General features: G+C 33.7%; 1 long non-coding RNA gene and 3 other non-coding genes across 4 annotated transcripts; all 4 read right to left on the bottom strand.

Moving 5' to 3' along the window:
- Positions 1-1560: 1560 nt before the first annotated feature.
- LOC119828273 lies at positions 1561-8111 on the bottom strand. The gene is made up of 3 exons (XR_005287758.1): positions 8062-8111; positions 4889-4945; positions 1561-1926 (listed from the first exon to the last, which is right to left on the bottom strand). It is a non-coding gene; the product is annotated as an uncharacterized LOC119828273 (long non-coding RNA).
- Trnag-ucc lies at positions 4651-4722 on the bottom strand. Its single transcript has one exon. It is a non-coding gene; the product is annotated as a tRNA-Gly (tRNA).
- A 3384-nt stretch (positions 8112-11495) lies between the features above and the next one.
- Positions 11496-11569, bottom strand: Trnan-guu. Its single transcript has one exon. It is a non-coding gene; the product is annotated as a tRNA-Asn (tRNA).
- Positions 11570-12273: 704 nt separating this feature from the next.
- On the bottom strand, positions 12274-12345 carry Trnae-uuc. Its single transcript has one exon. It is a non-coding gene; the product is annotated as a tRNA-Glu (tRNA).
- Positions 12346-18555: the final 6210 nt, after the last annotated feature.

The following is an 18555-nucleotide window of genomic DNA, read 5'->3' as shown; positions in this document are numbered from 1 at the left end:
TCCATTGCAGACCTTACGCCTCTACAAATGGATTGCCGACTTTAAATTGGAAAGGGATTAAGAAAAGATTGACGAGAGGAACAAAGGAAAGAACTGGGATGGGTAAGGAAAAGGATATATTATAAAACAATCAAATTTTTATCTGTTTAATATTGAAGATTAAGTTCTTCAAAGTTAATAAAGTCAAAGATGATATAAATCCACTTCGCTGTTATGAAAACATCAAGCTAAACTCGTAAACACAAGTATTATAATAAAAAGTTGAGATTCGTGAAATCAAAGCGACACAGCTCACAATGACCTCCCCAGTGGAGCCTACACAGAGTTGTTTGCGAGAAGAAATTAACTTTCAAGATATGCCTGTACTTATTCTGGCATCTTGACTTCAATTTTATTTTCTTACGAAATCTTCTTTTTAAAATTGTAAATTTAATTACATATTACATCATACATGCTTTGAATTGATGCTTGAACAATTTTTTCCTAATAATTAGGCTACGTATTAGTCTTGTCGTCTTGTAATTTGGAAAATTAGATTATTCTACTTCTGATTATTCTTTAAAAAAATCAATAGTCATGATGCTGATGCTTTGGTACGTATTGCTTTAAACACATTAATTATAATACTACTATGTTTGTCCATTAAAATTATAATATATTTTCATCGCATTCCAATATAGAGGAAGGCTCTCAATTCGACTGTCTTTGCCTTGTTACTCGATTCCGTGGGTTTTATGGACCGACTGACGTGGACAACTTTTATCGTAGAAAATAATTATAATACATTCCAATAAATAAGTAGTCTCAACGAGGCCAAAATAATTTTATATGTTACTATTTATATAGTTCTAAAGCTACTTTAGAACTATATAAACTTCATAAAATAAATATAGATAAAAATGGAACAAACTGCATTGATTAGTTTTAATGAATAAAAAGTTTAAGTGGCTAAACCGACATTAATAATGAAGCATTAATAAACACCAGAGCTCATTGGAACCTGCAATGTTTAAAAGTGCGTAAACAACCGAAAGCAAAATCGCTCCAAAGATTTAAAACCCATCCAATTATAACTATTTGAAGCTGAAGAGCGCCGATTGGTTCGAAATTATTAATTGGACGTGATTCTTATTATCATCTCGTATCGAAAACTCGATAATTGTCAAAACTGTCTGCGCTCCGGTCATATTATTTTGGATATTCGATTTAAAAGTTAAATCCTCGATATTTTTATTGCACTCAGACGATTGTGGCCATTGAATGCAATCAGAAATATTAAAAGACTATGCTGCTTTAGTGGATACATTTTTGTGTCGGGATACTCGTTTAATTCACTTGGTTTCGACGAAACAATAATGTTAATTTGGTCGTGGTGTTAACGTCAATCGAGTAATTCGAGATTTGATCAATTAGTGGGAGAATTGGACATTCTGTTGCAGTAGATACATTTCATATAGTACTTAAATACATAATTACTTAAGGTTTTTTTATTAATACTTTCCCTTTAAATATTACAACCTGATAAGTTTTATATTCTTACATTTATTTAATAGTGTCAATAGTACTGCATCACAAAGATCTTTAACAAAAAAAATAAACAAATTTTATTATTTTTCCAGTTTGTTAGGCATTGTTTAAAAAGAATAAGAGGATAATAAAAGAGACTACAATACTACAAACAACACGCTAACTTAGCATCCAAACCTTTTAACCCTCTACTGTTCGCAATCAAACATAACAAATATTAAGAATCGTTGAAAATCTTTCCAGAATATTCGTTCAGGCAGCTCGCGACCCACATCCTTTCAGCTCATTTGCACTATCTCTATTTACAGTCGCAATGTTGTGCAGATACCATCTGACATCTTTGAAACTTTTCTCCGCTATAAAATCAGCCATGGAGCTGACAATATGATGATATTATGGCTGAAAAGAAAGTTTAATGAACTTGTTATGGATGTATAAATTCTTCAACCGTACATATTACGGAATAAACAAACTATGTTAAATATGCGATTGTGTTTTAGTTGTTACTTAGTGGTTGCTTAGTAACAATTTATTTCACGTATAGTCCTATTCAGGATTGTAGCAGCTCAATAATATCATTAATGTAGTGTTATGTTATCTCTAGAATCACTATCACTGTTTACTAGTTTATAATTTCATAAGTTATAGATATATAAGTTTATAGAAGGAAAGAAAATGTCTATAATTCAACACATGATAATAAAAACATGTTAGCGCATTCGATGATTGAATTCGAATAAATCAAAAATAAATTGTCACGTTTTAGATGAAAAAACATTTTCGCCCTCACCGGTGTTACTCCGACATTATACGCATATACCGTACTTAGACAAGTACATATTTATTATTTAACTCTTGTGTTAAATAATAAATACTTGTCTAAGTAATATATACATATTGTAATTTGTAATTATTATTTTACCAATGTTACATGTGCGATCTGTTGATATACCTGTTTATAAATAAATAAATGATAAAATACTAGAACTAAATAATGAGTGTTAGCCATTTTTTACATATTGTCCCTAAAATTATTATAGATTTTCTTACCGTCGAATACATAGACTACGTCAGACTGTTGCTGAAATCAAAGTTTTCGCTAACTATACCGTTACCTACACTTACAATTAATTCGATGCCCACGAGGCGTAACTATCCATCTTACCTTATTATTTGCACATGCAGATTATCTGTGTCTTATTTGTTGTAAATAATACAAATATTTGAACAAATTTCCACTTATTTTATTCCCAAAATAAACTGCATATGGGCCGTGCTATTTCACTGTTCAAACGTACACTCTAAACATGAAAAATGTCCAGTATTTCGCAAGCTTGCGCCCCTGTATGACGAAGCCCGGCCATTTGTTGGTGCCTGGACACGGGCATATGTCCACACCATGACTAATGGTGTGGCTCCAGAATTGATTGTGCTGTTAGTTGATGGTGCAGGCGTTTAAGGGTACCTAGGGTTTAGCTGGAGTTTTATGTATCTTAAAGAAGCATTTATAGATAACTTTGTAACTTATTTGTTAATATGTCGCTTCAAGTACACTATTTTCTTATATCTAGGGTACCACCATATCAACAGTTGTTGTTTTGCAACAAACGACAGTAAAAAAAATATTTACACAGCATTAACGTAAGGTTTTCTGCTCGACTTAACTACTTACTTCTTAACAAAAAGTAATTGCATCATTTCATGGATAAAAAGTGTTTATCCGTCGATTAAGCTAATCACTATATTACACAACCGACGCAAAGGCAAGGGCGGACATCAGTACTGATAAGAAAATAGACACTACGTCTGCGGAAGCAATCAGATAGGACTTTGACATTTATATATTCTCAAACATCATATACTAAAAAACATGTAACAATCACATTACAAAACAAATATTTTTAACGTATAATCGGCATGTACCTATTGATAATAATATAGGAAGATAATAATAAAACATGTTATAGTTTATAACCCGGTCACGCGTTGCTGTGGCTGTGGCTAAATTTATTGTTAATTATAAATTATTGGGACAATTAATCGATAAAAACAATCGTATTCTTATCTACCCAATTACGCATAAAATGCTAAATTTTATCAAAATCGGTTGGGTTGGTGAAAAATTCATTGGGAACATACATCATGACACTGTATGTTTATATATTAAGATATGTATAATAAAAATAAAAGTTAGGTATTACAATGTAACGTATACTTTATAGAATTGCATATCGACGGAACTGCATTTAACACTTTTAGATTTCCAAAATAAAATAGGCAGTTATTTGTAATTGAATTAAAGTGAAGCTAGTGAACTGTTTCTTTTTATATTGGAAATCTAAAACTCTATAACTACGTCCAATATTAGTTCGCAAGATATTTTTTCAGATTGTTGTATCGAAACTTAACAAAATACACAAATAACTGAAGCGCATAATATGCTCACAGTACACAACGCTGCAATTAGACGTAAATTGTGCGGAATCGGGTCGTATCCTACGGAAATTGTTTTCACTCAATATTAGCCGAAACCCTCTGAAAGCGTTTCGATAGGGACGGGGGACCTGTGTGTGAAGGTTGGTAGGTATAAGGGTGTTAGCGCATGCTTAAATTGGGTATCGTCATTTACACTAGCATAAAAAAATTGGTTCACCTTTTCGTTTTTTTTTTTCAAAATAGACATAAACTAATTTAAAGAAGATGAAATAAATATCATGCACATGGAATTATTTCAATATAATTTCAATATATAGAATAAGCTAATATATTTATACTATCTATGCAAAGATAATGTGGCATTTCATAAGACTTTAAATTTGTACCAATTTTTTTATTAATTGTTGAATGTAGCACTTTTATAATATTTTTTAATAAATATATTTTGTAGTACTTTACAAATTTAATAATAACAACTAAAATTTATTCATTTTAATATTTTAATCGAATTCACGCCATCTAGTGACGAGTAAACGAATTTTAAATATTTTAGATGTTATACTTTACTATCTAAATTCTAAACAAAAAAACATTTGAATGATTATTCTATCAACTACAAATATAACAAAAAAATCAACCAAGTTTACATGACAAAAAAAAAATAAAATTCAAAAAGTAGCAAAAGTGTGCGTCGGCCGGGAATCGAACCCGGATCAACTGCTTGGAAGGCAACTATGCTGACCATTACACCACCGACGCCGATACTATTTCCTTGAAAATTAATCATCAGTACCGCGTAATACTTTCCTACATGGACTTAATTCAAATACTTTTTTATTAAAATTCTGAACTAGCTTTCTGCCCACGACTTCGCCCGCGTGGTCAAAGGAAATTTTCATAGAAATTATGTCACTCTATAACTCACTTACTGTCTCCAGAGTCCAGACACAAAACTTCTACCATGACGTCACTCTGTCTCGACCTGGAAGATGTTCAAACAAACACATTTCAAAATAATTTTATGTAACATACATTGCATTATTACGAAAATGTGAATTTACATTCCTAAACTTGGTATAATATGTGGTATATTAAGCAAACATTGCTGGAAACTTGGAAAGTATAATTTTTTATTAGCTTTCAGTAAATACAAGTATAAATTATATATGAATGATAATACAGATGACATAATATCGCGACACAAAAAATGTTCATGTAAATTACACAAACAAATATAAAGGATACCTCCAACACGATTCAATCGCTTCCATCAAAAACTCCATAAAAATGTCACAAACGAGTGATAACTTACAAAACCTCCCAACGCATCAAAGTAAGAACACTCTTAAAAACAATAAAGCGAAAGTTCATATGTCAGTAAATAGCGGGCTAATTAATGTTGCAAGTCTTAACCCGCGGCCGCTGCAGACAATGCCTCGCATCTGGAGTGCGCCGTAATCAGAGCTAATAGAACCTTTGATGTCGCTTCAAAGGGAGGCTTGAGACACGACACGGTGTTGCCGGGCTGGCGACGGACTTTTTGTATCATATTTTTTGATACGCTTTGATACGGCTATTGGCTAACGTCTTAGGTGTGGATTGAGGTGATATTACAAGTTTTTTGTGTTGTTGTTTCATTGAATAATACAATAAAACCATATCACGAAATGGGAAAGTTTCTGAGAAGCGAGACATTGATTTAACCCAGAATATTTTATTGATAACGTTAGCGAAATAACTGTTATTGTAAGGCATTGTATGTTATTTATAACATTCATGTGCAGACAATGTTAGACTATTGTTGAGCGAAATCATATTATGCATTTCAATAGCAAATATATTCATCCAGAGTTCTAGAATATTCCTCATACAGCAAGTATCCAAAGTATCAATCATTGTTAAAAAAAGTATGTTCTACAGTATAGCAGCCCTACATCTAAAGGTGCCCTGCAAAAGTTGAAGAGCATAAGCGTCGCGGTGCAATTGTTTTCTTTCTGAGTTCCGCGTCACCGCGTCACCGCGTCACCACGCCGCCGCGCCGCCGCGTCACCCGCGACTTCCGCGCCACCGCTCCGTCGCGTAATACATTCTTTTGTGCACAGATCGGTCCTTCCGACCCACCGTTCGTGTTCCGTTAGCTATTTCAATTTAATTGGATTTATTGTTGGAGTTCTATTAAGGGACGTGTTCGACAATTATTTGGTAATTTCGTGGGCAAACAGAACGGCTCTGGAAACGACGGGCGATGGAGTAAACGCTTAATTAAAAGTAGGAAGAATATTGTTTCTGTGGAAAATAATCGTGACCAGATAAAAAAGCGGCAAATAAATATCTTCTAATACCTGCACAGTGATATTTAATTCTTTTATTTTTTTTTAATATCTGTTTCTTTTTTTACTTTAGAAATATAACAACAACTGAGCATCCTCAGGGTTAAGAGTTTGAACTACGTTACCATAAAAACAATTTCTATCATGCAGAATATTTTATCGGCACTCAATCTTTAAAGTAAAAAGACGTGATTCTTCCTTAAAATAGCTTTTCTATTTTAAGAACAATTTTGAATCGCAGTAATTTAAAATACAAGACTTGTAAATGCGTAGGATTGCTTGAAAATTTATTATAGTCGTTTTAGTAAAGCCACAGAAACAAACATAATATACCAGGTAGAGCTAAATTATATTAGATATACGTACATACGAATCGTTACGTAGATACGATTTTGCTACGAGTGAAGGCAGTATAAAAAACATTCCTGTTGCTCATTAGATATTTTAAAATTGGTTTGATCGTGTAGTTTCTTTAGTAACTAGCTATATGTATCATAAAAATACAATTTCTGAGAAAAATATCAGTTTATTATAATAAGATAAATATAATGTGTACTCAATAATAGAAAATGGCGCCTACCGCTCCTGAAGGTACACTCGGACAAAGTGGGCTTATAATTAATACATATTATAAACCCAACCTCTTTAAAGTATGCTTTTAATTTCAGCAAAAATGACGATGTACCAAACATATCAGCGTATTAACCGTTTAATCAAAACAAACAGTAGCATTTCAGTTGCGAGCAAACATAGAATCAATCACTGTCCGCACGAGCGATACAACGCGTGTTTACCCGCGATAATCCGGGGCTCTGGAACTCAATGCCTGGATTATTTCCTTTATAGATACTGCGTATTTGCTTACACGTGTTTCGATAACCGACGGTCATTATCTTGTACAAATTTTGCTTGAATCAACTTCCTTTTACATTTTTAAATCAGATTTTATGGGTTTGATAAGCACTGGGCGCGTTATTTTCTGAATATTTTTATTATGTAGATATAAGATGGATTAAAAATAAAACTGTTTTCTTATAAAGTCTCTCTTATAGAAGTTAATTAATTATTAGAGAAGAGCTCTTCGCCCTTAATTCATATCTATATAGCCTCTCAGTGTAGTTGTAGCTTTGTAATGGTGAAAGAATTTTTGAAACCGGTACAGTTGTTTTTGTGTGAACATTACAAACATTCTTACATAAAAATCCTTTCGTTTTAATATCAATGTAGTTGTTCAAACTTGGTATTATAAGTTATTATTCTATCTTTAGGTAAATGATAGATACAATTTATTGAAAGGTGAAGATTATGTCTTTTCGAATAAGTTCTTTTGGCCTTTCAATATTGCGTATCTATGCATATTATATTTGGACCATACACCAAAATATGAATATAATGAATGCCGTAGAACATTTGTCATTACTATCATTTCACGAAACTGTCAAATTTAACTGAGTATTTCCAAAAATTTCACTATAACGCGAAGTCATTTATAATTCTGAAACTAAAAGAATTTTCTAGGATAAATAGCATAATTCAATGAAAGCAGCGGCTGTGGAGAGGCACGGAACATGCCATACATCAAGCACCGAAAAACACGCCCTGGAACACAACGTGCATTCAATAAATTATCAAACACCTAAACAATTCCACTGCAACAAGGTCCATATTAACCTTGAACCATTAATTTTCCAATAACACATACGGGACGCCGTAAAGCCATCATCGTGCTATCAACAAATGGACTAAATGGAGAGAATTATTATCTTACAGTTGTTATGTTGGGCGACGTGCAGGAAACCAGAAGCGCCTATAACTATCAGCGGCCTGTGAATACAACTGAACAAACAAACACGCACTTAAATTATGATTGCTTTAGGATAGGACGCGTTTAACATGCCTACTTGGAGTTTTCTTCGAAAATTCTCATTGGATTACAGGGGTAACGAATGATAAAAGTGTATGGCTTATGTGTATTTTTTCTTTGCATTGAATAGTTCAGCTTTAAATGATGATCTGAGTTTTGAATTCAGATAACCGAATGGACAACTTCATAATATGGAATTACTTACATTTCTGAAGCATTATGAAAACTTATAAACTAGATTTTTTTTTTAATTAATAGCGGGCAACTGAGCTGGTGATTCGCTTGATAGTAAGAGATCACCAGAGGTAGTGCTTCTGCGCTGCAAACTTTTAAGGAATAAGGGATAAGGAAAGGAAAAGAAAACGGAACACAACACAGTAGCATGCTACTATTTCACGCCCCTTTTCAATGGAAATGTGGTATACCTTCTCCGAGCTGGCCCAAATCGTGCCGAAACATACTCGACTCCCATTTTAAAAAGTTTCTTTAACTAATATAATCTTTAACAAATACTCTTATACAAAATTGTAGGCATAAATAAGTTATATTAATACGAGATAATTTAAAACATTGTACATAATTATTTGCACTGAGAATAATAATTTCTCTACAAAATCTCTAGCAAAACGGCGGGCAGTTGAGTCTCTTTAGATTTACTTATCCATATACTTATATTATAAACCTGAAGATTTTGTTTGTTTGTTAATTGAACGCACTAGTCTCAAGAACTACTGGTCCGGTTTGAAAAATTCTCTCAGTGTTAGATAGCCCATTTATTGATAAAGGCTATAGGCTATATATGTACCACGGTCGAAGCCGGGGCGGACCGCTTATAATTAATAAGTAATAAAACTATAGTATACATACACTATTCCATGTGAATCGTATTGAAATCCATATTATACACAAATAATCACATGAGAACACGCCCTTAGCACCATTACCGAGTGTATCTCATTGAACGCAGGTAAATTGACCATTAACCTGATATTAGCCAATTCAGAAGCGTTTTAACAGCTTTGCGCCACTTTCTTCACGAATTATAATAAACAACGACATTATTTAGCGATTGAACTATTTGTGATAACCAATTTGTTATATCGTCAATCGTACATGATATTGTTTTTTGAATTATCAAGTATGCGATAACTTCAACTTAGGATGATAATAAATATTGGTTGATATTATTTAATAGGTATACATTGCATTTAAGATTATTAATTCGTTTTAATTATTGCCTACTAGCAGTTCGCTCCGGCTTCGCCGTGGTACATATATAACATATGTCACTCAGCTGTGCAGTTAAAGCTTTCTAATGGTGAATGAATTTTTAAAATCGGTCCAGTAGTTTTTGAGTTTATCCATACAAAATACAAACAAACAAACAAAAATACAAATTCTTCCTCTTTATAATATGAGTGTAAATGACGTCACAACATGGCGCAGAATTGATACTGTTCTAAGTTGAATAGTATAGTGCACACGTATTTTCATGATAAGACGTATATCTCCCAAATCTGATGAGTAAATGACACCCGGATAAAAAGTAGTCCATACTGCATACATCAATATTCGAAAATATGAGACGTACCTTTTTTAAAAATTGTCTGTATTCATTCAAAATACGCCGAAAAATGCAGGCCTTTAATATTTTTGACGAGTTTTGAAAAGTAAGAATATGAAAACAAAATCAGAAAAGTTTTTTACATTTCCATAATATGTTCATAATAATATCCACAATAGCTACGCAAAATCTAACGATCTGCATTAATTTCAACTGTTATTGCTTTCGAAGTGCATTTCTGCATCTACGCTAAAACCCGTTACCGCCTGCCGCCATGTTGTGAAAATTAACACAATATGGCGTCAGCGTTCCGTTCGGATACTCTGTATAGCATTCTTGCAGATAGCACGTTCGTAGGACCGTTGACGGCCTGCAATTTCCGAACTGTCACTCCGCACTTCCTGAGATCGGGCGACCATGTCAAATTGTACATTTGGAATTATCCACACATCTTCATGAAGTGCGGTGCAAGTGAAATTAGTTCTTATAGCTGTTGGAGTAAAATTGAATTCGCTAGTACACGTTAAATGTATTGTCGAATGCAGGATTGCTATCACAAACCACATTTGAGCCTACAATTTGAAAATGGAATTTGAATCTTGAAGCTGAATGAAATCTATTATAATCAACGATTGGGTTCATCGAATTATTTTTTACTTTTTGAATTGATCATAGCTTATTCTACACTGTTTTCAAACGACTTCATAAAATAAGCAAGATGTCAATTCGACTGATTTTTTTTTTTTGTTTATTACCTGTTTATTTGGATGAACTGATTTTTATAATTCTTTTTTTTTATTGGAAAGATGGTGCCTCCCACGTAATTCCATTTTAATTTGATCTAGTTCTGAAAATTTGAATGCGGTGTAGTTTTTTGTTAAACATAATACATATAATGGCACCTTGTGGCGAGGTGACAGGGATTAGCACCCCCGCGGTCCTGAGTTCTCCCGGGGGAGGTGCCTGTCCTCACCTCCATATTGTCGTCTGGGTTGCAGTTCGGAGTGAATAATGATGAGGTTCAGGATCCCCCACCTCTGGCTTGCCATAATTGGCCGTCCAGAGTGGAGATGAAAGCGCTATACGCTCCGGGCCTGCGGGCCCGCGATGGTGAAACCGGTGCCGCACCTCTCTACACCCCTAGCCGGTGAGCTGGTGTTGCCCCCTTGTTCCCATTTCTGGTAACTTTTTTTGGGAGCCCATCAACCGAACTGGCAAGTCACCGTCTGCCAATATTTTTCAATTTTTCTAACTTATAAAGGCAGACCCATAGTTCCCCATAGATCCAACCCACCAATCCATTGAACACCCCCTTTCCGTAGCCCAGTTTTGTTTCATGCCAGTTTTTGCAATAGTCTTATCCCTCGGCCGCGGATAGCCCAGGGCTGTAGCCTATAGTACAGTCATGGGCAGGCTGCGGCTGGTGTCTCACAACACATTAAATTCTCTAAAGGACCTCTGCGTGTTAGATGTGTCCCCACGTAAGCCTTCCAAAAAACCGGGTGCTTTAATTCTGGAGGTACCCGACTATTAAGGTGAGATACACATAATAATGGTATTGGCTTATGACATCGTTATTAGCCGTCTTTTCGACTTCTCATTCAGTTAATAATAATTATTCATCCGCCGGTTATAAATCTTTGCCAAATAATTATCTGCTACGAGTTAATTCAAACTTCAGTCTATTTTTTTCAACTTTAAGAATGAAATGAATAAGTAATGATAATATCATAATTAATTTTAAATAAAAATGATAAAATTGTCAAAAACATATCGCCCCCGGGTGGGCTCGAACCACCAACCTTTCGGTTAACAGCCGAACGCGCTAGCCGATTGCGCCACGGAGGCACGTGCGAGACGGTTCGAAATTAACAACCATATTTCGTCTCTACAAATTTAGTATGTAAGAAAAGGATAGATATAGAATTACATATATTCATTCTATTTCACCTAAACCTGTTTCAAGCTTTTATGAACACGCTCAATCTCAGTACACATTAAAAAAACTATAACTGTGTTCCAAAGTTCCTTAGATATTTAGAGACACAGTGTATTGTTGGAAAATTGGTTTAGTAAGTTAGTTGTTTGAAGGAAGCTAAGTTATGCGTTTGAGGTTATGTTGACAAGTTAATTGTGAAAATTAAATAAATACCTAAACAAGCAGTTTTAAGTTATCAATTAATGTGTTTTGCGTTAATAATATACTTGTGAATGAGTTTTAACTATGGTTTTCATGATAAAATAACAAATGACAGTTTGTTTTGTTTCTATGTGTTATTTTCTTAGAGCTTTAAATAAAAACAAGACACAATAGCAATAGTTGTTATATTTAATGAATTATTAAGTGCATTTGTGAAATGGCAAACCGAGTATCTAGTACATGCTGTACTGCATCTGTGGAGCGCGCCGGTTTACCTGGCTTACTTCGAGATTTACAAAGATTATCAGAAGATCAAGATTCCGCAGACATCGTTTTCATTTTAGGGACCGCGGAGGAAAAAGTCTTCGCGCACAAAATAATTCTCATAGCCAGGTAAAAAATAAAATTATTTTTCCCGTACCGGGAATCGAACCCGAGCCTCCTGGGTGAAAGCCAGGTATCCTAGCCACTAGACCATACGGGAGATGGTATCAGGTCCGAATTTTTCTAACATTATCCATTTAGTTTTGATAAAATATCAATTCTCACTGTTTATTCCGACTTCCTCTGAGTAAACTTAATCTTTTTATAGTATTTTAATTGTTTATATTTATTGTCCTAGTCTAAACGCACACAAAATCAATTAACCGATCTTGAGTTATTCAAGTAGTCTCAAAAGCCTTTTCTTATTTATTGAGATTACTTGACTATATGTTTTTTTTAATGTGCTCGTTATTCAATTTTCTTTTTGAAATGTTAAATATAATAAAAACTCTACCCTTACTTACCCTATTATACTTAACTAGTATAGTATTATAAGATTAACTTGAAAATTATTCGCTTATTCTTTTTGTATTGATATAAATATATAATGGTAATTACTTACATAACTAATTATTATCATAATTTTAATATTAACGTTACAAGATATTAAAACGGATTAATAATGAAATAAATCGCAAATTTGCCATTCCCGATAAAAAATCGTATAAAAAATTAAAAAGTTGGTAGCCATGTACACGAAGTTTGACTGGTTGGTAAGCTTAAAGCTAAATTATTTCAACTAACCGACTTGAGTTATCATTATAGATAAAGTTTTACCGTTTAGCATATCAAAATCCCGCCGGCAATGTTAAGTTTCATGAAATGCAGTAAACTTTAAATATTTAAATTGCGCGGAACTTAATGGTAACAAATTATCACCTTTATGAATGCACATTAATTCGGCGGCACCATGTTTCTCATGCAAATGAATCGACTCGGTGACGGCGAAACTTATAATTTGCCTAATGAAGCGCACCTCAACTTCACTAATTATATAAGAGGTACATTTATTAATTATGTATTCATCTTGATAATTTATTATTCAGCGCTTTGTTTGCGCCCGAATGAGCTCACTTACGGGCTGCAGCTTGCCGACGCTCAAATTACGCGTGCACCATCTTGTTTTCCCGTATTAATAGCATATTGGTAGCGTCCGGAAGATGGCGGTGAAATCAATTAGAGTAAAGATTATTTGTTAATGTTGTTATATGTTTATGATTAAGATTATAAAAACATATAAAGACAAAAGCACTCATCGTTCATGATTACTTGATATGAATTTCGAGTTTATTCTTCAGTAGAATCCACTCCAATATAAATTGAAATTACATTATTAATTTCTAAGTAGGTAGGTAATACTAATAAGCTATTGCTATTTATTTTATTATAGCAAAAAATAAAATATGTAACTAATAATTTATCTACCACAGTTTATATTCTATACTAAAAAGTGCTAAAGAGAGATGAAATGACTTTATAAAAATGAATGGAAGTAAGTAATATCAATAACAATAACTTTCACAAACATTTTTCGTTTCAAGGAGGAAAATATGTTAAATAAAGATCCCCTGTTATAGAATTATTCCGACTACCAAAAAATAGGGTCCGAGATGGTCTCGCAAAACCGCTCGAATACAATTTGCATAAAAATGGCCCCCGTAACATGTGGCGAAAGAAGTTTCCAACTCGCTGAAGTTATGCGAAAACTTCAGTATTCCCGTATTTGTAAAAGATATCGGAGAATAACTTAATGCTATACGCAGCGGTGATGTCTGCTTCTATGTTATAATTTATTGGAACAAGTTTTCGTCTTATTGTCCGGTTTATTAATGGCCATGTTTATCTGATGTTGCAAATGTTTACTGATGCTATTTCTTATGTACGAATTCTATAAATAATGACGATACATGATTGAGAACAAAACGTACTCATATGAAAATACGATAATATTATTATTTAATTAGGTACTATTTGCTCGACATATTAAAAGTGATGAATTGAGGTTAATGTAAAACTATCTCTATTGAAAACTTTTATATATTGATAATGTATTATAAGCTACCTTCATTAAATAAGTGCTTTTTTATTTTTTCCTTTACCAGTAGACGGTTAATTATTAAACTTATATCCAAAAAGGTTTTATTAGCAAATTTCTTGTAAATATACTGAGAGCGTACGCTGTGACGTCATCAATCATGCCCCCACACCTCATCCCCCGCACGTCCCGCCAAGCGCTCCCAAAGAGTAATTAAGGGAAAACCACAACTTTACTTGAATATAATTTGTTTATGGCCGCTTTTATTATCCCATGATTTAAGTGCAGCTTTAGATAAATATAAATTACATAATTCTGTTACTTTAGAAAAACATGATAATTTCCTCTGTTTGATTTTACGTGAGCTTGGCTGAGTTTCGGAAACTAAAGAGAGCTCTGTCCGCTGTCCTCGCCATATCGAGACCTTTCAACGCTATCTGAATTTCTTTACTATATTTCCCAATGAAAACATATTGCATTTTTATTCGAAAACATCCAATTCACTACGGAGACAAAAAACAACCATCCTGCCACAGCACAAATTTCAAATCTCGCCTTACAGATAGACATTTTAATAATGAATTCTAATTGAATGATAACACTTTTTATACCAACCTCACGTAATGCATAAACAATTATGTATATATAAACACTTTAAATGATATAAAGTGCAGATAATGTACTGTCCAAACGAGCGGTTTGCGTGAATCGAAATTGCTACGTGTTTCTGGTCGCCTGGTACATACTGCACGCGCTGATTGGTTTTGGGCTTTGCCATGTAACTCAATACTAAATAATTTACTTTATAAATGCAAGCTCCTCGCCTGGACTACGCCCAATTATATTGTTTAAATTTTTATACAGTTACTAGCTGCGCCCCGCGGTTTCACCCGCGTAAGTCCGTATCCCGTAGGAATATCGGGATAAAAAATAGATGTTGGCCGATTCTCAGACCTACCCAATATGCTTACCAAATTTCAGAGGAATCGGTCAAGCCGTTTCGGAGGAGTATGGCAACGAAAACTGTGACACGAGAATTTTATATATATAGATTATTATCCTCATCCAGGCGGAGACAAAACTGTTGACCCATTCTTGCTATTGTGCTATGATGACTCCTATTTATAGGATATAGAAATAGATCATTTCTGCTAACTTAGTCCTTTCCCTTCCCTTGTAAAATACAAGGGAAGACCAAGACATCCTTAATTATTTAATCAATATTTTGTACATTGATTGTATCATCTCCGTCAATAATGACTTACATCAGACAATTTCATTCAGATTAAAATATTGAGTTGCTTTACATTCTACATTGAAGAACACGAAATAAATAAATGTGTAGATTGAAGAATCTACAATATACACGTTTATTTATTTCGTGCTTCATAAACAATCGCGGCAAAACCAAAATGCATGCGAATTCAAAAACAATTACCGAAGTAACAAAAAGCGTTTACTCGCTGCATTTGCATAAGCATTTCTTGATAACCGGCTAGTTACAACGGGCTACAATTTACATACCAAAATCGCTGGCAGCTAGGAATTTCGTTTATAACTGTTAATACTTAACTTCGCACCAGAGATTTTATCTATTTACAACTTTTTCAAAGTTCCATAAAATGTGACGAAAAATTCATTTTAAGTTCAAACGTAAACTTTAAAACCTCATTCAGTTTTTTTATTATTGAGACAGTTATTTAATATATCTCGACGCAAAATCGTTATTTATAAGATACATTATAGAACAAAGAAATAATATTCAAATTTTCAATATCGAATGCTACGTTGCCTCTGTAAAAAAACATGGCTGACTGTATATTTGAAAATGGAAACAAGCGCAAAAGTCGCATACTGATTGCCTCGTCTCATCCTATAATTAGGATAGAAACATCAATCATCATTACTTCAGCAGTATTCGACTGAAAACCGAAGGAACGTTCATTACTCCGCCTGTAATTTGTAAAGCTTGAATGCTAAATTAGAATGTTGCCAGCTCACATTGAGACCAGCTATACACTATAGCTGGATTAGTGGGATGTAACTGCTAACTAACCCCAAATATTCTTATTTGGTGTTAGTAATTCATGTTATCTCGACACAAATGAAACAAAGATGTTTCATTTTGTAGGGGATGTTACAGAGAAAATGATTGCTGTGCCGGTATAAATAATAGAACGAATATTGCACGATATACTTCTTTCTCTTTCTTCATTGGGGAAGATCCATTTTTTCCGTTCGTATTCGCGAGTACAAACGTGTTGCGTCGTCTAGATCTATAATCTTCTTATTTATTCAAGTTCAATTTCTTTTTCATAATGTAATGTAATCTTTAAAGAAAAAATATGAAGCGTTTTTGTACTTAAATTTTATTAATATAGGAAAAGGCCGATATCCTATTTCTTAAGCCGTGGGTACTGGTTATGCATGAACATTAAAAAAAAAGCAGTCTAAAGCGACATATCCTTCTTCCTACAAATATTATAAACGGGTGAACCACGCGGCATAGTAAGGAACTACAATTCGACTATCAAAAGATGATGAAGCCTCTAAAAGAATAAGAACTTCAATAATTTATTTATTCAAGTAAATTTTTTCAGTTTTTAATTGATTAAGATATAATTAACAACACCATGACACTCCTCAATTCTCCGAATTCAAAATCACTGTCTCTAACCTCCATACAGTATAAAAAATAAGATTTTGATTAATGGCGGCGCTGTCAAACCGAACCACAGACTATACCGAGGCATTAATCGTTGAACGGTGTTGGTGCGACACTTGCGAGCGACGCGGATGTGACGTCATCTATCATGACGCCGATACAAATTGTGTTTGAGCATCCTTGAGCGATTGCTTTCGTTACAGAGTTTTGTGTACTGAGAATCAATTCTCGTAATTGACATTTTTACAATAACTGCTTTTAGTCAGATGACATTTTCTAATTCGGATTCTGATTGTTTATCAATTTACACACACAAATACGTAATTCCCGCTATTACCTATTCATGTTTGAATATTTGTTGTAAATTACTATATTAACCTTTTTTCATCATTCCAAATCCATTGCTAGGTAACTCTAACCTAATCTCTGTAAGAAAGCGTTAAAACAGGATTGGCTATATTTTTGAATAAAATGATAGTGTATTTTGTTGTAAGTTGCATTAAAATAAAAACGAGAACAGGCGCTTGTACAAATATAAACAGTCCCGTTATTGCCATAAAACTTTCAACGGCTAAACAAACGCGAAAGCCACATCATTTGTAACGTGTGTTCGGTGTTGCCACTAAAGTTTGTTACTTTGACATTCGCTTCTTCGGGATTTACCGCGACAGTTTCATTAATGAAACAAAGTGTCGCGTTTAAAGTTTTAACAGCGCTTACTTGGACTTCGGTAAATTTCAATTTTGATATTAAAGACTCGTGAGGGTAACATAAAAAAATACAAGACAAAGCTTAGTAGAAATATAGGAAAAGTAAGGGCGCTTGATTCTTTGCGATATCAATTATCACCCAGTAAAACCGTTACAACAAATGTTTGTAAAAATACAATATTCCGCTCAGCATTATGTCTTAAAGCAGTACTAATTCCAGTGTGGGAAAGTGGTGGTGCGTCTGTCATTTTTCTACACTGGAAATAGCTTTTGTACGTCATGGTAACCCAGATAGCCTATAAAGGCACAAAATCTTATTCCTCATTTTTGAGGTCAAAGTAAATTATTACTTGTCAAAGAAAGAAATAAACAGAGACACTATTAACGATTTTCTAAATATTTATAATTAGCACGTGGACGATCCATCTCTTTTACAATCAACAGTAGAATCTTACCATAGACTTACATAATCCAAGTATACCATAGATCAAAAGGCAGAAAAGATCTAACGTTTTAAACCAACTCATAAATTGCGTTCATCGCCAGTAAAGTCAAATACAAGTGAAGCGGTGGCTATCTAATGAATGGTGCCACAGATTATAAGCCTTGATTACAACCACTCTATTAATCACATCTCGGGCTTGTAATTAATTCCCGTCGCCACCGATCCGAGCCCATCCGATATTAATCATTAATCTTATACAGTTCTATGGAGAACACAGAAACGTCAATTAAACTACAAAGGTTTAGTGGACAAACGACGTGCATAACTGCTTCCTCTTGAACTCTCTTAATATTGATGATCGATTACGATTTAATTAAATAAATACCTCAAACGTGTTTAACATTCATTGTACTTAATGGTTCATACGATAAATTACAGATTTCTTTATTATTTATAGTTCACAATTCATATAAACGATTTAAGATCCTTTTATATCTTTAAAGTCTTAGCTTTTT

This window comes from Zerene cesonia, chromosome 7, assembly GCF_012273895.1.
Source record: "Zerene cesonia ecotype Mississippi chromosome 7, Zerene_cesonia_1.1, whole genome shotgun sequence".
Classification (NCBI taxonomy): domain Eukaryota; kingdom Metazoa; phylum Arthropoda; class Insecta; order Lepidoptera; family Pieridae; genus Zerene; species Zerene cesonia.
The sequence above is the reverse complement of the archived record's forward strand: the minus strand, read 5'-3'. Positions and strand labels throughout refer to the sequence as shown.